Source organism: Thermobia domestica, chromosome 14 (genome assembly GCF_964235325.1).
Source record: "Thermobia domestica chromosome 14, izTheDome1.hap1.1, whole genome shotgun sequence".
NCBI lineage: Eukaryota > Metazoa > Arthropoda > Insecta > Zygentoma > Lepismatidae > Thermobia > Thermobia domestica.
In genome coordinates, this window is record NC_137467.1 from 50,787,505 (window position 1) to 50,811,128 (window position 23,624).

The 23,624-nt window shown below is 38.4% G+C and overlaps 3 non-coding genes across 3 annotated transcripts; 2 read left to right on the forward strand and 1 right to left on the reverse strand.

The window, feature by feature from the left end:
• Window positions 1-6,383: 6,383 nt before the first annotated feature.
• TRNAL-AAG (transfer RNA leucine (anticodon AAG)) lies at window positions 6,384-6,465 on the reverse strand. Its single transcript has one exon. It is a non-coding gene; the product is annotated as a tRNA-Leu (tRNA).
• A 3,165-nt stretch (window positions 6,466-9,630) lies between these two features.
• On the forward strand, window positions 9,631-9,712 carry TRNAL-UAG (transfer RNA leucine (anticodon UAG)). The gene has a single exon. It is a non-coding gene; the product is annotated as a tRNA-Leu (tRNA).
• A 4,333-nt stretch (window positions 9,713-14,045) lies between these two features.
• On the forward strand, window positions 14,046-14,127 carry TRNAL-AAG (transfer RNA leucine (anticodon AAG)). Its single transcript has one exon. It is a non-coding gene; the product is annotated as a tRNA-Leu (tRNA).
• Window positions 14,128-23,624: the final 9,497 nt, after the last annotated feature.

A 23,624-nucleotide genomic window follows, 5' to 3' on the forward strand; every position in this document is an offset into this window, starting at 1 on the left:
GTTATGTTCTGTGACCACATTCAATATGTGTAATCAAATACTGAATTTGTTCCAATATGATTGACACATCTAGCCGGAGTTCCTGATTTTATCGCAGGGGATAGGAAATGCCATTCAAACTGCTTCAAAAAGTTTTACCAAAATGCATCAATAAGTAAACAAAATTCAGCTGAAACAGTTATTGCTACCGAACGGTTAATCAGTGAGATCAGACAATCTGGAATCAAGGGATACGTTATTCACCTAAATGAAGTGTGGAATAGATATTGTGACTTAACAGTAAAAGCAGATGCTAAGGTGCCATCATCATATAAGAGCAGAAGAACCACATTCAAGGACAAGCTTCAAATCTATGTACAGGATTGATATGACTTCGTTACAGTGCCAAACCGAGATGTATTGCTTGTTCTTAGGAAATTGGGACATGTGCCCATTTGAGATATTATTTCAGAAGAGGAAAAGGAGGAGAGAAAACAAGATCGATCGATGCCTTTGTGAAGCACAGACTTCTAGCAACTGAAGAAAGAATGACAAATTTTAGGGACAAGCTGCCTGAAAACAAGTATCTGATCTTTGCATTTCTGTTTGAAGTGAAACAGTCAGATGCAAAAGCTGGGAAGATAAGAGCAGTGAAAGCTGATAGGATCAACTGCAGGACTCGTTGTTACACTTGATGCAGGACGTCCAGTCAACCTTAACGACATTATGGAGCATGAACTGTTCATTGTTCCTCAATCTCTGGCAGAAGCAGCTTCGCTCAGGCTCAAAAATTGTTCTTGCTGGAACATTGGCTGATCGTATTCTTTGTCCCAACTAACTTGACGCCAAAGACTTCGACGGTGAATCACATCTATTTATTGATGGACAGGCCAATAGCAATTTGAAAGCCATAAGCAGTACACACTTTCGGAAACCTTGCAGATACTTTTGTTCAAAATGTTTTCCAAAGTGGGGAACACTTCCAGCGCATTGATATTACTTTTGATCGTTACTACCATCATTCAATCAAGAGTAGTACATGAAAACGGCGTGGGTAAGGTTTTGTGCAAATCAGGAAGAAATACATAGCAGGAATGTGCCCTTTACTGCAAAGTGGAAGAATTTTATTATTGACGATAACAGCAAAGCAGATCTCGCCAAATTTCTCTCACATCAGCTGCTTCTGCAAGCACCATCCAACAAGACTATAGTTGCTGCAGGCGGCTTCAATGGTGAGAAAAGAATCGAAGCTTCTAATCCAACCCTTGACACTAATGACTTGCAGGCTAAACACGAAGAAACTGACAAAAGGATTATTTTACACTGCGTTAAAAAGAGAGCAAGAAGCATTGTCTCCACAAGAGACACTGACATCTTAGTTCTTCTGGTTAGTTGCTTCAACATGATGTCAGGTCAGAAACTGTGGATGAAAGCACGGACGGCAAAGGGCAGAAAGTACATTCCAGTTCACACAATTGTTGAAAAGCTGCAGAGGGAATCACAAGTAATCCAGCTTCTCATGCTGTCACTGGGTGTGACTTAAATTCGTACTTGTTGGACATACGAAAAGGGTGTGCTCAGATGCGTTTGCACAGTATAACCATCTGCTGAAAGGAATAGGAGCTGATACAGTCCTTAAGGACCACATCATTCGGAATTCTGAAATCTTCTTCTGCAAAGTGTATGCCGCACTGAATGCTTACAACATCAACATCGGTCTAGTATGTTCGTCAAGGGCATTATGATAGAGAATCTGCCATCAACTAGAGATTCCCCTTATTTTCACATACAACGTTCTCATTACCAGACAGTGTGGAGACAAGCTCCTTTGCAGCACCCAGTTCTGCCTTCTCCTTAAACAAAGGGATGGAAAATGGAGAATAATTCACTTGTCCCTCCTAGAAGCTTGTGAGGTGTTAATTAACTGCACTAATATATGTGCGTTATCATTAAAAAATACCAAATACCCTACAAACCGATGCAGTGTCATTTTAAGAAGATAATTTTGAATGGTAAGAAATACATCGGAAAAATACTTTTGTGATAGGTTTGTAACACTAACAACTGGGTACTTGAAGGTTTTGAGCCCACCAATCGGTTTTTTTAGAGCATCAAATAATATTATGTCAACCTTTAATAGAAATTTTGTTGAGCAGTGTGCTAACTGATGTCGAACAAACACATATTTTGAGTTCTGTATGTTATAAAGTAACACTTTCGACCGCCATTTTGTTTTTAGTGAATTTCTTAGAAACAGTGAATGTTACACCGTGGCATACGGCAAATATGAATTCAGCAAAAACGAATCGTACTAAAACAGCACTTGTAGTGTTTTTCCTCACAAATGCCTACCCAACTTTAACCATGAAGATTTCTCCATATGCGCACCTGACAAGTAAGGGACCATATGGTTGTCGCGAAAATCAGATGCAGACATACGCCATCTGATTGAGCATGAAAATATATGGAGAACACAGAAATTTAAGGTGCTAAGGGCCATAGGGAGCGGAGTGAGGGAAGAGGAAACATTGAATGTCGGCAAAATTGAAGAAAGTCAGGAATGATGGGAAAAGTTAATTTCTTGCAAACAGGGAAAGAAAGTCCACCAAAAGAAAGAAACTAAACATAACAAGGGCATCAAGGACGAAGAAAGATCATAACCAGGGTTGCCATCCGAACCATAGTGTTACCAGCGTTGCATAACATTGATATGGAAAATATAGCACAGTATAGCAATTCATGCACTAGGAAAAATATTAGTAACACAAAAGAGAATTGAAAACACTCTGTACACGTGCGTAAAAAGGTTTAACGATAGTCGTGAGTGAATAATGTACATGAAGGAGAACAAATATCGATATGAAAGTGAAGGGGGTACACATGATAACACAGAAACGAAAGTGTTTGGGAGCATCGTTCCATGATGATGATGATGATCGTTCATCACAGATACATTAGTGTTCCCCAGTATTAATGTGTGGCAACGTGAGAACTTTCTCCGCCATCAGTCATTTGTTCATTGCCAGTTTTCCTCTAGGCGATTAAAAAAGATGATACGCTTTGCGTTTTTCAAATGTGGCTACTCCAATGAACATCCTGGACAGTTTGAAACACCTTCCGCATATTGCTTTGAAAAATGACTCACAGAGGAATGCTGCAGAGACGCGTGTGATCAGCTGTGCTCACTGCGAGAAATGTTTGTGTGTCGACCACGCATTCATTCGTGATCTTCACGTCAACTGCAATTAAACTACAAATGGTGCGTACTGTTCTCTATTTTCCTCCATTTGTATTCACGCGGGTGTAATATTCACTCACGACTGCGTTAAAGCTTTTTACGCACGTGTACAGAGTCTTTTCAATTGTCTTTTGTGTTACTAATATTTTTCCTAATGCATGAATTGCTATACTGTGCTATATTTTCCATATCAATGTTATGCAACGCTGGCAACACTGTGGTCCGGATGGCAACCCTGATTATGATCTTTCTTCGTCCTTGATGCCCTTGTTATGTTTAGTTTCTTTCTTTTGGTTGACTCTCTTTCCCTGTTTGCAAGAAATTAACTTTTCCCGTCATTCCTGACTTTCTTCAATTTTGCCGACATTCAATGTTTCCTCTTCCCTCACTCCGCTCCCGATGGCCCTTAGCACCTTAAATTTTTGTGTTCTCCATATCTTTTCATGCTCAATCAGATGGAGTATGTCTGCATCTGATTTTCGCGACAACCATATGGTCCCTTACTTGTGAGTATGATAGCAGCGCTCATGCTTTCCACTCTCCGAACGAAGCACATGCTCTCAAATGAAGCGTTGTGCTAAGGAAGAAGACGTTTGAGTCACCATTGGGAATCACAGCAGTATAGGAATGTTTAAGATTTTAACATTGGAACTAGCCGAACCTTCGCTATTTACACAGCGCACAGTTCTAATATGAGCGTGAATCTCCTTCCCACTTTCCACTATATCTGTGCAATTTCCTTTACGAACACAAGTAAAGGACAGGAAGCACGCACGTAGCCAGGATTTCGCAAAGGATCTCTGTTCACTCAAATATAAAAAATTTCCTTTTATTATGAACTCAACTATTATAAAAAGTACATATTCGCTATTATAAAAAGCGCATATTCAATAATGTCTTGTAAAATATTTTACATGATCTACGTTCGTTTCTCTGTTGAATCAAATGTTAACAGAGCTTTCTTTCCACATAACTTTTTGTTTTTATTATTCCGTCAACTACTGTCTGGTTCCAAATGACAGGTTAAAGGAGCAGTAGAACACTGTTTCTGAAATAACACTTTGATACTGCACAGAAACGATGACGAAAAATTATGATAAAAGATGTCATACGGCTTACTAATACAGAACGGCTTTTGAAATTTCCCAGACTAGTAGCAGAAATTCTGAGAATTCCGTAACTTCTAAGAATTTCAAATTCCCTGACCTTTTTAGGATACCCCGCTCATTCGCCACCATGTATTGCAAGTAATACAAATCTCCCCATAAGAAACTTCAACTTTTAACACTTCAGCTTTTTATCTTTAATGCTGATTCTTCTTTTTCTCTTTTCTTTTTGTTTCATCTTTCCTTAATTTTTTCCTTTCTAATTTCGAAGGGAGACTTTGCCACTTTGCCAAGTGCCTGACAAGAAGACTTTCAAAGGGATTATTGATTTTAGTTTAGCGTTCCTTTCAGCAGCGAGGCTATATGAGACGTGGACCTACTGATTAACGTGGAATCCGAACCACATTAGCTCCCGCCGGGAATCGAACCCGGGTCTCCCACGCCAAAGGCGCGTACGCTAACCGCTTAGCCACGGAGGAGCTCTGACTTTCAAAGGGAGTAAGTTGCTATAACAAACATATAAATGTAGTATTTTAATATACAGAATGTTGGGGTGAGTTCGTGGCAAAATTCTGAAGTGATAGATGATACTAATATTTTTTCCCTTATAATTCCATATCAGAGTACGCCTCATTGTGGGTCTACAAGCCTTCAAAGTTGCAAGCTTGCAATAGGCTTTGTCATTCAGATTAAAGCAAAGCGCCTGAAATGTCCATCAACCCGCTATACGTAACTCCTGTACTGGTTGCCTTTCACAAGGGTTTCAACCTAGTTGCAAGATTAAACTAATACGAACAAAACGTCGTCTAAAATGTCGAATAAATAGTTCTTTGGAAATTTGAGTAAGAACTGCCAAATCTACACAAAATTTGGTATCGACTAGAGACAACGGCACATTCTTAGCACTTGTGGTTTTTGAGATCTCATTCTCGAAAAGATTGACCACAAACACATAAACTTGATGAGTTGATTTTTAGTTTAGCGTCCCTTTCAGCAGCGAGGCTATATGAGACGTGGACCTACTGATTAACGTGGAATCCGAACCACATGAGCTCCCGCCGGGAAAACATATAAACTTTTCTAGCATTTAAGTAATTATATAGATGGTTAATTTTATGTAATGAGTATTATATGAGAAAAAATAACTAAATAGAAAACTACTACTACTATTACTTATTATTATTATTATTATTATTATTATTATTATTATTATTATTAGTAGTAGTAGTAGTAGTAGTAGTAGTAGTAGTAGTAGTAGTAGAAGTAGTAGTAGTAGTAGTAGTAGTAGTAGTAGTAGTTGTTGTTGTTGTTGTATATTCAAAAATTATAGTGACTCGCCGAGTCAATTGCGTGAAGGAAAGAACGTCACACTTTCAAATTCTTAATTACGCACACTATGATAATATAACTAAAAGACGAACATGTAAATAACAAGATAACAGCATCTCTTTCAACTCAATGAACGTTTGGACAGTAGGGCGTGAGGTACGAAATTTGGTATAGAGTGGCATTCAGTTTGGAGAACAATCATTTGCACCAATGAAACATGGATGACTGTAAGATATCGTTAGGCTTAAAATATTACAAGTCTGCGGTCTGGAGTCAACAGCCCGATACAATTTCTTTCAATGAATTTATTTCGATAAGGAACAAGGCACATGAGTGTTATCCCAAAATACGTTTTGTTGCAAAATTTCAGAAATCAGAGGTAGAATAGTAGGCAATAGAGTTGAAGCATAACACAAATATAACAGTAGTAGCCCATAATGAACATGAGAAATTGGACACACAATATCAAAGATAGCTGCAATAATAATAATAATTTCGCTTCGTGATGTACGGAAAAGGAACTTTCCGTATTTTAAAGCCCTTGTCAAGAAGAATGAAAAAATAGTCGTTTAATATATTAACATACACAAAAAATCTCTCTTCTTTTGAAATGACAGACATTCTGACGCAATAACTCGCTTTCAATAAAATGTCTATGTACTCCTCTACTACTTTTGCTGCAACAGTACAAAAACATATCTTAAAAGACAATGATAAATATTTAAAAAGAATGGCAGCGGTGGGATTCGAACCCACGCCTCCGAAGAGACTGGTGCCTTAAACCAGCGCCTTAGACCGCTCGGCCACGCTACCTCTTGCTTAGGAGAATGCATCACTAAGTATTATATATTTACACATTCCTGTTGGAGAAAGCTGCGGAGAATGTAAGATACATACAGGTTTATAAACCATTTGCTCTTGGACTCAGGGCCGGCCTTAGGTGGTGCGGGGCCCGATTGGGATCACTTTGCGGGGCCCCATGTTTACAACTAACTTGCAGCAAGGTCTGTAGATCATACATAGCGCTCTTCCTGCTGGTCTGGCGGTTAGCGCGTGCGCCTGGGTGTACATAGTCTCGAGTCCTTTTCCCTATGGGAGAGTTCACAAAATTTAATTTTCTAATCACTCCCTTTCATTAATCATCCATCTCCTAAGAACAAATTCTGGGACCAGTAGCGTACGCAGGAATTTATTTCGTGGGATCCAACCTCAATATGAGGGTATTTTATATTAAAACTTTTAAAATTGCCTCTAAAATTAGGCTAAATTTACACAAAAGTCGAAATTTCGGGAGGGAGGTCCGGCCCCCCAGGACCCACGTCCTGCGTACGTCACTGCCTGGGCGCCAAATAAAAAGAAAATATCATTTTCATTTCATTTCAAAAGTTTAATAGAGATTTTGCATTCAGAATGGATGGCAATCAAAATATATGCTTAAATAGTAGTCTACGTGAAAGTTAATTATCTAAACATATATATGGAACATTTAATTGGGGCCTATATGTAAATCTACAACTAGCAATATTAGTACCGTATATCATACCTGAAAAGGACTTAGTAATAATATTACTTGTTTTAGTGACTGTGAAATGATTTATTTAAACAATTTATTTAGTTTAGTTCAGAAAAGACAAGACAAGAAGTGTTGATTCGTCCCCGCGAAGTGGGCCCAGAACGCCTAGCCGCCGGATCCAATTTCCCTTTATAACGTTTCTCCATCTGCAAGATGTTCTGGTGAAAAATCTCACACTGTTCATTGCTTATAGCAGCTAATTCTTCAGAAAAATAGCTCAAATGGAAATGCTGACAGTGAATGAATTCTAAAATTCAAATTTCACCCTTGTGCCCCACATTTTTTTTGAAGAAGGTTCTGTACCAGTATTTCATAGTTTTCTTCTCTTACGAGTAAACCTGTCGATGTTGGAATCTAGTTTCTTGACCAAACTTGGAAGAGAAGTGTGGAATATCAAGAAACGAGGTTAAGCAAAATTTAAAGTGCGTTCGTTCATAAAGGCGGACGCAGTGGCTAAAAACCTGATTGATCAGAATACGCCATAACAATGTGTTTCAAGTTTGAAAATTTCACTTTATTTGCAAAAGAGGTAAAGGGATGAAAAACAAAAGCACATTAATGGATACTGGGACTAAGTAGACATCTATTTGAGGGTGTGCTTATCATGACTGCCATTTTGAAGTCGGCCATCTTGTATCTTGCTCGACTATTTTAAATAGGAAGGGGGTCATGTAATATATCAAATTGGGCTATAATTTTACGAGAACTACAATGGTGAAGTCTATGTTTCTATAAATTTATATTTGTAAGACATATTGAAATGCACATTAGTATGAATTCATTGGTTCAAAGATTTCTTAAGAGCTGTATCTTCTGAAAAGAATTCAAGTCAGGAAAACCTAATGTACGCTAGTGAGGATATCGTAGGTAGCTACTTATGAAAGGTATAATCAGTTTGAAATCGTTATCGACTGAAGACAAAACGAAATGGTGGTGGGACGATCACAAACTTTAAGGAACTGACAAACGATGAATGACATATTTTCCATTGGATTATTCGAGTTAGAAGGCAAAGCTTCATAAGTAGCCACCTATTCAGTACGCACTAGTATACATTCGGTTTTTCTGACTTGATTTTTAAAAAATCCACGGAATTTTTTGCAGGAGAGGGCAAAGTTTGTGCTCTGGTTTTGTATTTTTAATGTAGCTACAATAAGAGAAAGAATATGCAAAGAAAACGCACTGAGGTTGATTTATTTGATACCATCTCGGTATTCACGGTAGTATCACATGACATAATCAGTATGTACTTGTATTGGTTTTGTTGTGTGTACATGACAACCGAGAGTAGCAGAACCATTTTAACGGTACCATAGCCATTTGACCGGGGGCCAAGCAAGCATTGGGGCCCCGCGAGCAGAATGGCGTTTATTAATTACATGTATTAGGAGCAAAATTTAGTTATAGGGACCACAACGCACTTGTTTGTCTGGGGAATAATATGCTATTAAAACGGCACTGGAGAGTAGATTAGACTTTAGAATAGAGTAGATAGCACCAGCGCGGGACCCCCTTAGGCCCGGGGCCCGATTGCGAGCAATCGGTCCAATCAGCTTAAGGCCGGCCCTGCTTGGACTCCGTTCCATAACGATCTTCAAAAAATTTACGGATTGCTACGTAGAATATGCAAAAATTAATTATAACTGCTATGGTGTTTATCGCAAGCTAAAACGCACAATGTCCAAAATACCGCCAACGAATGTCCGATTTATATGTATATATGGAGGTAGAATAAACAATTGGAACGTACACTTACGTCTATATTTGGTCCAATAATGAACATTTATAGGCAAACGTCCATTAGGTATAAGGAATATCCATCATGAATATCCATGATTGGTCTAATAAAGCATACACTTTATCCATAAGGCGATCGGTAGCTATCTTTTCCAAGTACTTGAGCGCAACTATCCAAATTTAACATTCCCTCCTCCTCCTATATATATTAACGACCGATTTTGACTTAGTTCATGTTGTGCGCATCGTTTTCATTCACTTTTTGATCTCTTCTCCTACCGGATTATTATTTCCTTTATATTCCTGTACAATTCTGATTGTTGGAACAAAGCTTCTCTGATTAGCAAAAGTTTCCACAGGAACTCTCTGGAGTAACTCTCCGCTTTCGAACAAAGGTACATGTCACTGTTGAGGTAAATAATATTTTTATGCAAATTTTAGGTAATGTTTTTACAACTAAGTATAGCTGAATTGTAAATATTATACTTATTCAAGAATGTAACTGAAAGAAAGCGATAATGTTATTCATCCGTGCATGCAATAAATCTCTCCTCCCCCATCTTAGCCAGAAGTTTATCCATAAAATTGAAGTATTTTCTCAAATGCCTGTAAATTGATTAACGCATGATTGCTTTAAAAATAAGAAAGGCAAAGTTTTTACTCATATTGGTAGCGTGGCCGAGCGGTCTAAGGCGCTGGTTTTAGGCACCAGTCTCTTCGGAGGCGTGGGTTCGAATCCCACCGCTGCCAGGCTTTTCCTTTGCCACAACCTTTTGCGGTACACTAGTCTTACCATAGAATCAACATTTGTCACAAAATTATACCTTCAAGAAACAAACACTTTCGTTTATACATAGTGTTTACAGTGACGTATTCTTTTGTTTCTATGTTTTACTGTACTATTTGTTTCAGCTAGAGCATAGTTTTCTGTTATTATTCAGTAGTGTTAATAGTATTTGTATTGTGTGCTATAAGGCCATATGACAGTACTATGGTTATGAAGGACGAACCAATTCCTTAAAACGGCATCCAAAGCACCACTCGGGATTGTATCTGACCCTTTAGTTATCTTCCCTCCTAAAATCAAACCATGGATACCTAAAAGACATACCAGACAGAATCTAAAACAATCAGCATCGGCTTGACGTTGTAATTGGCCACCTTCAAGCGCATTTGCCAACCAACTGAATTGCCAAATCCGTACAACGGAAATAAAATTGACTTTCGACACCCACGTTGAAATGGTTTCAAAAATTATACCCTCTGTTAGCAGTGATCATCTAGTAGTTGCAGTATAGTACCCTGAGACAATTTTTTTCCAAGTTCGTTATTTAATTATCCTTATAAAGTTTCATTTTACAATCCTTATTATATAAAGAAATCCATCCAATTCGAATGGGTTCATGAAGAACTGGCAGGCATTAAATTTCATCTAACTTCCACATGGCCGCAAATTACGCTGAATCAGTTCTCAATGCCCAAGCGTAGGGTTGGATTGATTTTGGGGCTATTTTTTGCACTCTCAAGTGAGACTGCGAAGGGGCCTAACAAGGTTTAGGCACATGTTAGCCAACCAACAAGTTGGGTAATTTATGAAAATTATATGAAAGTGGCTACCGCCACATTTTGCTAGCACCTGTTGCACCTAATTTATGGACCGGCTCCGCTAAATGCATCTGTCCCGTTATTCCTCTGTATTTGGACGTAATGACCTTGTGCACGATGCCCACCTTCAAGGCTTGTTCCTCGATCCTAAACCACAATTGGCGATGTAACTCCTGTTTTCTAAGGGACTGGGATACTGCACTACGCGGCCTTAACGAAGTCCTGCGTGCCTACTGGTCATGGCGGCTTGCTAGCGAGTCAAGGCCTACCATTCTCTGTAGGATTGGTGCCCGTGCTTTATGAGGCAAGCTCATCTTCTGCCCATGCTCACCCTTACCCAGATTCCTTGGATAAGCTTACATACGCTAGCGAATTATACGGTATGACCACAGTCTGTCAGAGTCCAATCTAATCCGGGAGACCACGGCATACCCAAGGGGGCTTATTCATTTTCAGCCCTGCATACCTATGTCGTTCACTGGCTACCACAATTTGCGTAGAGATATTGCGTACACGTCGAGATACTCATATATCTCATTCCGAATCCCATGGTACGTGTTACGTCATCACTTGAGTTTGATGCCAGTCAATTACGTCCGGAAGATTCCTCCCTTTCCCTGGGACCGAAAACATTTATCCGGAAATCTGGGATCAAACACGTTTCCCCAGTTTCCACTTGGTCCCTCGCGAGACAGTAAGCCGATATTACCCTCTCTGTTGTATCATCCAAGAAATACGAGAGTATCTCTAATTACGGTACGGGTAAAATAGGGAAGAACCAATACACCATCCCTCGGTAAGACCGTTGAAGCAAAACGGGACTTCCTCTATTTATGAAAGAAGTACACAGTGCACTAAAATATTCAATGACTAATGTACACAGTCTTGCTTTAAACAAAGTGGCCATTTGGGAACAATGGCTCCCTTGGTTGGGACGTGGATCCTGCAACCAGTAAGGATTACCAAACCAGGGACGAAGGATTAGTCCTACTACCTCTCTTACTCTTGAGGTTCGAGTGTGTGTTAGAATATGAATATTGAATCCTGGACCAAAGAGCATGCATGAAACACTCATTAAGCGCTATAGAATATCATCCTCTTGGTATGGTATGGATCAGTCCCGCTGGGCACACTACTACCCCCTTTCATACATGCTGAAGAACCACGTATTCTTATCTCCCGGACTCAAGAGCACGACCTACTCACTTCTACCCATATTAAGGCAGTTGGTACGAGTAGTGGCATACGAGAGAAACGTGTTTCTACCCACTCCCAAACTACCTATCTCACATCTGGAATCCAACCATGGTGGGTTTACACGTAATATCTAAACCACTAGATGACCACTGCTAACAGAGGACATAATTTATGCAACAGTTTCGATCTCGTAGTCGCAAGACAATTTTTATTTCTTTTGTAGGGATTTGGCAATTCAGTTGGTTGCCAAATGATCGGCAAAGTTGCAAATTACAACGTGGTGCCGATGCTGGCTGTTTTAGATTCTGTGTGCCATCTCTTTTAGGTATCCATGGTTTGATTTTAAAGAAGTAGATTGCTAAAGAGTCAGATCCAATCCTGAGTGGTGGTTTGGATCCCATTTTAAGAAATTGGTTCGTCTTTCAAATAATAGTGCATACATTAGGCCATATAGCACAAAATACAAATACTACTGAATAATATCAAAAACTATACTCTAGCTGAAGCAAATAGTACACCAAAACACAGAAACAAAGAGATAATATCACTATAACACAAGCTATATATGAAAGTGTTTGCGTTTCTTGAAGGAATAGATCCCTAATTTTTTATTTATTGATTCTATGATAAAATTACTGTACGGTACCGCGAAAGGCTATGGCGTAGAAAATAAGTAGAAAAACCTGGCAGCGGTGGGATTCGGACCCACACCTCCGAAGAGACTGGTGACTTAAACCAGCACCTTAGACCGCTCGGCCACGCTACCAATATAAGCGAACACTTTACCTTTTTTATTTTTAACCAATCAATCGCATATTACGCAATTTTTTAGTCGTTTGAGAAAATACTTCAATTTTATGGATGAACTTCTTGACAAGATCAGGGAGAATAGATTTATTACATGCACTGATGCATAACATTTTCGCTTTCTTTCAGTTACATTCTTAAATAAGCTAAGACATTCTTGAATAAGTATCATATTCACATATACTTAGTTGTAAAAACATCACATACAATTTGCATTAAAATATTATTACCTCAGCAGTGACATCTACCTTTGTAGGAAAGCGGAGAGTTACTCCTCCAGTGAGTTACTAATCTTTACATTCCTGTGGAAATTTTTGATATTCAGAGAAACGTTAAATTAATAATCAGGTTGAAGGAAATATCAAAAATTGACTGAAAGCCGTGTCCAGAACAAAAACTAAGTCAAAATCGGTAATAAAATATTATAAAATAGTTGTAATTTAAGTTAAACATGATCAGAAATATGTCTTAACCAATGTATCATCATTGGTTGTATTCTATTCTTTTCCCCTTGTCATTCGAGCTTGGGGCAGGCAAGTGAGATATGATCGAACTTTTTGTTAGTAGAGGAGTGGCAATTTCTATTGGTTGGATTGAACGAAACTTAAGAGTTCCTTGCAGTACCGAGGCTATGTAAGACGTGGACTTAGGCCTACATCTTAACGTGGGATCGAAAACACATAAGCTCCCACCAGAAACAGAGCTGGGAAACGTCATCAATATTTCTGGCATTTATAGTTGACCAGGTAAGAATACCAATGGAACATATGTATGCATGTAGAGAGAACGGTGGCTCAGTACAAGAGCGCTTACATCTTGTGCGAAAAGTCTCTGGTTCGATATCAGTCCATGTTTGCCGGTGGCAACAGCCATGGGCGCCGATCCTGAGTGGGCCGAGAGAGCAGGGCTTCCAAATTTGCATGGGCCCCATATGTGTATTGTACCTTAAATACTTAGCAGTAAGAATTTCTTTTAGACAAGGAAATAAAAAAGATACCTGAATCCCCTGCAAGTCATACATGAATCGGCGCCACTGGCAATAGCCGAGGAAAAGGCGAATATTAAATTTGGGGGGTTACGCTCAAGTACTTGGGAAAGATGGCAACCGATCCCCTTATGGATAGAGTCTATGCCTTTTTTTTAAAGACCAAACATGGATATTCTTTATTGGATCAAATATAGATATTAATACACGTTCGGAGTGTTTATTCAATCTCCATATGTGCACGTAAATCGGACATCCATTGGATGTTCCCTTGATATTCTGAGATTTTAGCTTACGATAATAAAACTACCATAGCAGTTAATATAATTAATTGTTGCATATTCTGCTTTGCAATCCATAAATTTTGCGAAGACTGTTTCGGAATGGAACTCCAGGAGGAATTGCTTTACGCAGACCTGTTTATATCTTATATTTCCCGGAGCTTTCTCTACCAGGAGTGTGTTACCATATAACACTTAAGAACACAGAGGTAGCGTGGCCGAGCGGTCTAAGGCGCTGGTTTAAGGTACCAGTCTCTTCGGAGGGGTGGGTTCGAATCCCACCACTGCCAATTTTAAAACTAGTTATCATGGTTTGTTAAATATTTTTTTCCTGTTCCAGCGAAAGCTATGGAATACACAGAAATTTCATCAAATGCTGGTTCATCAAATTCATGTCATTTCAAAAACACGCGTGATTGTTGCCTTAGTATGGTAAATGACTAACGTTTTTATGTCTTGTTGAAATTGTTAAGACACGGGAACCTACCTTTTCGTGCATCACGCAGAGAATTTATTATTATTATTATTATTATTATTATTATTATTATTATTATTATTATTATTATTATTATTGTTATTATTATTGAAATTATGTATGTCAGTGTGTGCCGAATCTCTGGTTTTCATTATGCGCTACTACAAGCATGCTTCGACTCCATGACGATCTCTTACTTCTGGAACAACTGAAATTTCTCTTCTCTTCTATTTGTAACGAAAGGCAGTGAGTGCCACAGCGGGTGCACCTGCACTCACATTAGCTTTGATTTTCAGATTTCCCACTGTAATTCTTTCAATTTTGTACATTTCTTGTTTCGTATGTTTGGATGTATTTGAGTGACTTCTTAGCCCTAGAAAGCTAACATGTTCAGTAGAAGCTAACATATCGTAAAATTAACGACTGGTTACAAAAATTTAACTGTAGACATACCTTTTTACAAAATGGATTTTTAATGATTACAGTTAGTAAAAATACATAGTAATGAACATTTTCGTAGGGAATATGGTTGCTCTAATCTGTTACATACAATAGACACATCATTTTCAACCATGTTCTCCGCACGTTGGCTTCTTGCAGCGGGACTAATACAGTGAGATAATCCTCCTCTTTGCTGAAGTTCAAATCCCACAAATTTTGCGAGGCTGGACAACATTCTTCTCTGGCACAAGTATTTTCAGGATATCAGCAATGGATTGCCGGAGTTTTCGTGGCAAAATTTGGTGTTGAGTCTGTTGTTGAAACCATGGTTCAATAAAACTGCTGTGGATTTTCATAGCTACTTTTATTCTGGAAAGAGGTTTCTGAGCCATTTCGATCATGTTGTGGATCAGCATCATAGTCGTTGAGATGAGTTGATTTTGAGTTTGAGTTTGACGACCTACTGGTTACGTGGAATCCGAACCACATAAGCTCCCGCCGGGAATCGAACCTGGGTCTCCCACGCCAAAGGCAAGTACACTAACCGCTTAACCACGGAGGAGCTCAACATTATAGTCATTGCTGTTTAAAACAATGTCATGTTTAACACAGTCTTGTTAATCAACAGAACTAATTTCATGTCCGAAATCACTCTTACACTCATATAGGTATTTTAAAATCAAGTCACTGTCATCAATATTCTTCCCATTTACTGTTTTAATTTAACTTCAATAAAAACTTTAAAATAAGACAAACACTTTCACTAAAATGTAACTATAAGTCAACGGTAAAAGTAGAAGTTAATAGTAATAAATATACAAAAATCCAAGCGTTATTCCTAAGATATCGTAAATCTTACGAGTGACTATCGATTTCAAATACAAACACAGCCGGAAACTGTGCAAAATATATACTGACACACAATAAAGGTGTAGTGAGAAACGGAACTTAGCGAGCGAGTGGATTGTCTTCGGTCAATGGAAGTGAACATGAAAATGGTACAACCTGCTCGTAAAATTTACCACATACTCGCTTTCTCGGGTAAAGTCTGTCATAAGTTACTTGCTATTATACCGTGTTTCTGTAGTTTTTTTTTAAAAAATTTATAGTAAGTCTTAGGGATTATTTTAAGATCTTAAGGCTCAATGGTGCAATATACTTTCCTCACCTCTCCTAACATGCTGGATTTCTATTTTTAATTGGTCTTCCTTGTACGCAAGCCATTGCATAACATAATACTATACTTAGTCTTATGATGAAAACCCAACGCGGGAATTACAGGAATAATATTTCCGGTAAGTGAAAGGTACGATATGTCCGCATCGCAAGGCTTAATGTGACTTATGGTGAATAAAGTGATGAAACATTGCAAGCCCTCCGTTCTCTCTTCGATTATGTCGCTAAATTTGATGACCGCTTCTGTTAGAATTCTAAAATCCTTTTCACAATAAGCCAGCATATCCTTCTGCACGTTAAACTCCTCGCCACTTACCGCACGATCTTGGTGCCAAGCTTCCAGTTGTTTTCTTTCTTCCGTGCTTCGCGCTTCAGGGTCATAGTACTCAAGCGGAAGATAGGGTCCGACATAATTTTGATTTTCTTCTGTGTTAAACAAATGTGGGAAATCTCCCTTCTTTAAATCTTGACTAAGGCCTAACGTCTTCGGTAATTTGGATAATTTAACGCCAAGGAAAAGGAAAGAATCACGGAAGAAGATAGGTTTACTTATGCTGATATTAAAATACTTTTGACCCTGGATAAGAACACTAGGAACAATATGCTCGTATTAGAGTTCTAAGACAGAAGAGACCATCGTAGGGACTACTGTTATGGGCGATCGCTACTATCTTCTGAAAGACAGGGCGCTCTACTAACCCGTGGTTAATAAAGGCTGTCATTGTCTTAAAACTAAACGAACGATTTTCAACATTGTCACCGCACGTTTTACAAGGCTCATCAATACCTTTCCTTATACAGGCGTGACAAACTTGGTGACAACAGTCCTATACAACTTCGCGTTCCTTTCGCCGCGCTTATTCCGTGTCCTCAACATCCTCTCTACATCATAGGTGATGTACATAAATCTTTTCGTATGAACAGGCCACTGTCTCTGAATACAATATGTATAGTTTATATAACAATGCACGAAATGCTAAATAGAAATGTTCACCACACATGTGACGAGATTTTCGCCCCTCTTATCAAAGATAACACCGCAATCGATACAAACTTTTACATTATTACATACAGATCTATCCTCTTTATTACGCTTCACATGGTTCTCAAAATATGCACCCTCATCAAACTCTCTACTGCATGTATTACATTTAATTTTGTTTTGCAGTATAATCCCACTTGTGTGTGTGTTCGCAAAAAGTTCGAGTTTTACACATGTGTTTACGTGACCTTTCATCATAAACTTCCAAACAATAATAACAATACTTCCGTATCTTGAGAAAAGTTCTACTATTACGAATGGGCTCGAAATGACCAACAGTGTTACTTCTTTCATAATGGATAAAGATCTTATTTTCAGCCGGTTCTCCCAGGTAACGTACTACATATTTCCGGTTATTCTTTTCATGCTCCTCATAAATCACAATTTGATACTCCCCTAGCAAATATTATTTGAAAGGGGCAACATCTGGAAAATCAAAGCCTCCATTACTTTGAACGTTAACTCCTGCCATCTCGCAGAGAACTTCTGCTTTAAAAAGCCATGGATCCCGATCTGTTCTTTTTAAATTATACAAATCATATTTTGTGCCATGGAGCTTTACTTGGCCCCATGCTATGCCCAGAGCTAGACAATAAATATTTTTATTTTCGATACATATTAAACGTTTTTCCAAATAATTTTGATATTTTGAATATTTGTCAACGTCACTCGATGAAGTATTTCTTCCCTGACCATGCATGCTCTCCGCTATGTGGAATAGAAACAGTACTTCTTGCCCCAAAAGGAACACCTCATTCGGATTTAGTACACGTTCGATTACCGTCTCCTTAGCCTAACCGGCATAACCGTGGGACGTTAAACTTAAAGATTTCATTTCATTACACGTTCGATTGAAGTGAGGACTGTCCAGCAGAGAAATTGCCTTTTCTCCTCCACGCGACATACACTGGTTTATTGTTGGTATTATTGCTACTATCTATGTATAGCCCAATGTAGTACGAGGGGCGTGCATTGGAGATCACATTTCCAACGCAAAATCGATTAAACTTTCGATATATGCCTCTGTGTTATTAATATTCCTTTCATCACCCACAGGTCTAACGGCAATTTCATGGCCCGTAAGATGAAACTTACGAAACCTTTGGCTGCTTTCTCTTACAACTTCGAACTTACTATTTCTTTGATTATGCCCGTCATTACTATTACTACTACCACCACATGTACTACAACTATTAGGACTACTAGTAGTGCCATTTGTACTATTGTTGTTCATGTTGTCATGTCCAATCATTGCTGGAACACTAGCATATGACGGGTCAGACTGAGGAGAGAAAACATTTGGTCCCCATAGTCATGATCATCTTGTACACAGTGTTGAGGTGGATTGTATACAGAATTTTCTCCCTGGACTTGTTGCGTGGGTATAACTACAGCATTGTCCTCATTTTGAACCAAACACAACATTTCTTCAACTAGTACAAGGGTGAATCAAAAAGTAAGGTGAATTGTTGATTTACAGAAAAGCGTACAGAGATACGTCGATGAAGCTTTACTATGTTTGAAGTATGGTATCACACTATTATTCGAAGAAGGAACCGTAGTTGTCTAAACTTTTATTCCAACGTGGCACCAAATCATCCATGCCCTGTTCAAAGAAATGTTGTTCCAGATTTCCTAACCAGCTACGTGTAGCCTGTTGTGCCTCTGTCAGTGTCTGAAAAGGCTGCCCACGGAGATGTTGCTTCAGGGGGCAGAACAAATGGTAATCCGACGGGGCTAAATCAGGACTATACGGAGGGTGATCGAGAATTTCCCACTTGAACCCGCGGAGGTGTGTACGGGTCCGTTCGGCTGTATGTGGACGTGCGTTATCATGAAGTAACAACACGCACTCTCGGAGTGCCCCCCGCCGTTTCTGCCGTATGGCTGCTTTCAGCCTGTCCAGGGTTTGGCAGTACGTGTCTGCATTAATGGTCATACCCTTTTCCAGAAATTCAACATGAATAACACCGAGACGGTACCAAAAGGCAGTAGCCATATTTTTCTGGGCAGATGCTATTGTCTTGCATTTCTTGGCCTGTGGTGACGATGGATGTTTCCATGTCATCCTCTGACGTTTGGATTCAGGTGTCCATAGAGGTATCGGAGTTTCATCGCCCGTTATGATGCGATGAAGGAATGAATTTGGGGAAATGCCCATTCGCTGGTTTTTTTGTTCGTTACTCAGAAGCTTGGGTACCCAGCGCGCACACACTTTTGTGAAGCCCAGTTGGTCATGGACAATACCGCTTACGGAACCATAAGAGATATTCAATTCATTGGCAATGTCCTGCAACCGCACTCTCCTGTCTTCACGAATCATGGCATCAACGACAGCCACATTCGTGTCGGTGATGGACGTTGATGGTCTGCCACTTCTTCCACCATCTGTGATAGTACTCCTAAAACTTGTAAATGCGTTACACCACACGTACACTTGTTTCAGCGACATAACACTATCTCCGTAGACCTGCACCAATTCTCGATGAATATCACATGGTTTTGTTCCCTTGGCCCCGAAAAAACGAATGACACCGCGCACTTCCTCCTTGGTGTAATGTTCCAGTCGTTGCGCCATCTTTGAGTTGCTCTCAGCACCAGACGGGTGGACATAGAATGTTGTACAAGCCGTCACACTTCTATTACCAGATTACCTATAACATGGAAAAGAATTAATTAGCTACACACAATACTATGGGTTTGACAGGCAATTTCACCTTACTTTTTGATTTATCCTTGTATTTCATCGGAAATTAGATTGCCAATCCCATCTATATCATCTAGGAAAGCTAAATCTTGGTTTGTTAAATGATGTAAATTGTTATTTTGCCTCAAGTTATTATTTTCTTGAGGGGTCACGACTATTTTATAATTTTCAGATGGGATTAAGCATGGTTCCGAAACAAACCGCGTGCCGAAATCAAAAAAGTTCGATAACTCTGTATCTTTTATCCAATCCACCTGACTTTCCCCACAAGATAATAAATACATAAGTTTCTGCTGAGCTTGATCATAACTTTCTTTAGTACGGAAAAACCCATACACAAACAAATCTAGCACATCAGCACTGGATACACAGTGCTGGAGAATCAGTGTATCATTAGCTTCAAAGGCACGAAAAGCACATAGAAATTCATTGCATCTCTCCGACCCTAGATGTCCCAGGCGCTGTAGTTCTATTACTCCTTTCCAGGTACTGAAGAACCTCGGGTAGTCGTTGAAGCCGCGCACCAATTCTTGCAAGTGAATTTCTTCGATCATGTTAAGTGTTTCAGCTGGGCAGAAGAAATTCATCTTAAGCAAATAAAACAGCTATTTTGAGTTATTAAGTTCACTTTAATATAAAAGAGAGAGACCAATAAACTATTTTCACGCTTTACTTAAATTATAATATGCGAAAGAGAAATCAATCAATTATTTTCAATCTATAGTTAAATAATGATATGTAAAAGAAAGCAATCAGCTTAGTTTATGAAGAAAAATGAGTAAATATTCAATTTATATTTAGTTGTAAGTTATTCTTTTAAAATAGCCACAAAAAGCCTCTCTCTTCATTAATATTGGATAAGAACAAATGAAGAACAATTAGAATATGTATGATTTCTTTCTTTCAAAAAATTAGTAAGTATAAGAAATATAAGTTACACACCTCTGAAACCTTAGTTGATCTTTAACAAAAATACAAAAAAGAAGAAAATGACGTATCGGCGTCAATACGTTTGCTGTTTAAAACCAAGATAAATGCTTCTTCTTATTGCTGTTGGTACCACACTCAGGGTTCAGCAAGGCTTGGTTGTCTATAATATAATAGTCTTCAATGAATATCTTGAAATACCTATATACTATACTTAGTGCTATTAAAAATTACATATACTTTATTTAAAATACGCTTAGCAGGCAAGGTGAGGTCCTCTATGATCTGCAACGTATGATGACGAGAAAGGAAGTGATGCCCCCACACGCCAAATTCACGTTATATCATTTTCTATCATGTATTGCCCCACCATTACTACCAGTGACACCTAGTGACAAAATTCTAAATTAGAGGTTCGCTGGGCAGTGGATGTTCTTCAGTGCACACCTATGTCAGACATTGTCCCGTATATTTCTATATATTTTAAGGTGAGTATAGTATATTTGTATTGCATATGTTTTCAATGCGCGACAAGGCCTTACACATGTTTGCTATTTCAATCTTAATGTGAGGCATTAGTTAATACTAACAGAAACAAAACATGTCTTCCATGCGTTAAATTTTCTCTCACCCATAAGATTCAGACATTTTCGATATTTCCATACATATACGTGTATGCTCTGGTGATCTTAATATTCAGTTAAACTATTGGGGATCAATACAAGTGTGAGTAAACTTAACATTAAGTTGTACTATTTGGGCTGAATACGGTATAAAGCCTGGTCTTCCAGCACAGCAAAAAAATATTTAGTTGGGGGACCCTACCCCCATAGCTCCCTTCAGTATTATTGCTGTAAACATTCACTTTGAAATCCTATTACCAAAAAGATGGATTGAATAGCGCTCAATATTGCCCAAAGCCTAGAGGAAATTTACTGTTAAACACGGGCAAAGCCGAATTTCTTTCAGAGTGAAAGGGAGCGTTCGCTTTCGAGAAATCACCTATAAAACTAATAGCGCTCAGTAATGGAAAAGTCCAGAGGAAAATTTACTGTTAAACATGGTCAAAGACCCCTCTCTTTCAGCGATGCATGGATGCTCTTATTGCGTTTCCTTTCATATCCTAAAACGAATTTTAAAACATTTCATATGTTTAAAATACGCAACTGTTTATTTCTTACATTTTCCAGAGAATTTCTAACCAGTGCTTGTCAAAGACAAACAATATTTAACAACAATTTTTCTCACCAAATTTCGAACCAATATTGCTTGCGTCATAAAACAATTGGCTGTTCATTCCGTTTCGCAATTTTTAGAATTGGTTTTCCAATAGCCACGGAACTAGTCTGAGTTCATGACCTTTCGCCAGACTTGCGACGGCTATACTATTCCAACTCAAATCCAAAGGGGGAGCCTACCGCGCACTTCTATAATCAAAAACAAACGATCGTGTTTCTTTCTTTCGAGTGTAACTGTGGAAAAGTGCCACACCGCAAGCCGTAAGCGCTTTCTTTATTTGATTTTTCCCACCTACGTCAAAATAAGGAAACACAATATTTGCGAAAATCAAATATGTCTCGGGAAACTACCCCGCGCAAGCTGAAATCTCTTTATATCTACATTTTTTAGTGTAGGAACACATTTAAACATTTTTGAACACTTTTGAACACTTAATACTGATAGTTGTTTTCAAATACAACGGAATATATCTCTATTATATTTTTCTTTCTATTTATTCTTGTTATGAAAGCAAGACAAAAGTCAATCTTTCTGCTAAGTTAATTATTTTACACTGAAGTAAATAAAACAATATTTACCACAAATGTGGTTGAGAAATACATATTTTGTATCTATGTCTTTCAAAGTGTTCTTTATGTGTAAACTGGTCATTTTCCGAAACACTTCCCAATATCGTTACAGATTCTTGACAAATAGTTAACACACATTATAACATGATATCTACAAACAATCAAAGATATTGAGCAATACACAATTCTGTTTAATCTCGCTTTCAGTCAGATATTCCACACTTGCTACTGCAGTAAACTATGAACGCAACTAAATGATTCTTTCATTTGTGTCAACTCTTAAGCGACAGCACCAAGCATTTTCTAAAGAGACTGACTAACTTCTTTTCGTAAGAAGATGGATATTTCCGTAGCTAGTCTAATCTACACTCGGTTCTGCAGTAAACTATAAGCTATAAACAGTACTAAATCATTTTCATCCTTCAGTGAAGGCTCTTAAACGACATCACCATGCATTTTCTAAAAAGACTGACTGAGTTCTTTTCGTAACTAGTCTGAAATTGTTTAAAAAGTATCATTTGCGGTTTGGATGCTCAAATATTCCTAGTTATAATAGGACAGATCAATCTCCCCTTCCCCACCCTCAGTGTTTCAAATGTTTAGAAATGCATACACATGGAAATATGTACACCCGTAATAATAGTTTCGTCCTTCAATCTTTCTTAGTTAAGTTGTCCATGAGACGGGATAAAACGAAACTTCCGTCATGATTAACCGGTTAATGTACACGCCTTTGGCCTCTAATATTTATTCGTACGAAGCAATTTCCAATCCCGCTTTCCAATGTTCGCAGTCATTGTGGGTTCGATTCTCGGTGGAATGTCATATCCCGGTGGAAGCTTTAATAAAACTTCAGTCTAACAGTTTACTGAGTAACGACTACAAAAATAGCCTCGCTGCTGAAAAGGGTCAATAAACTCAAACTCAACTCAAGTCATCGCGATTAAACAAATTTTCAATAAAATGAAATATCAATGTCATGAATTAATGAACTTAATCTCAGCACTTATCTAATTGTACATTTCATATGTATAAAATTACTTAAATTTATCTTACCTTAATTTTGCTTTAATGTTGAAACAGTCTTGGTTGTCAACACAGGTAAGCACTGCAATCAAACTTCCAAAACTAACACCCAAAAAGCTTAATTCCCAGCAAGTGTAGAAAACTTCTTCAAGACAGAGTGCCGTGCTAGCTGAATAATAAGACTG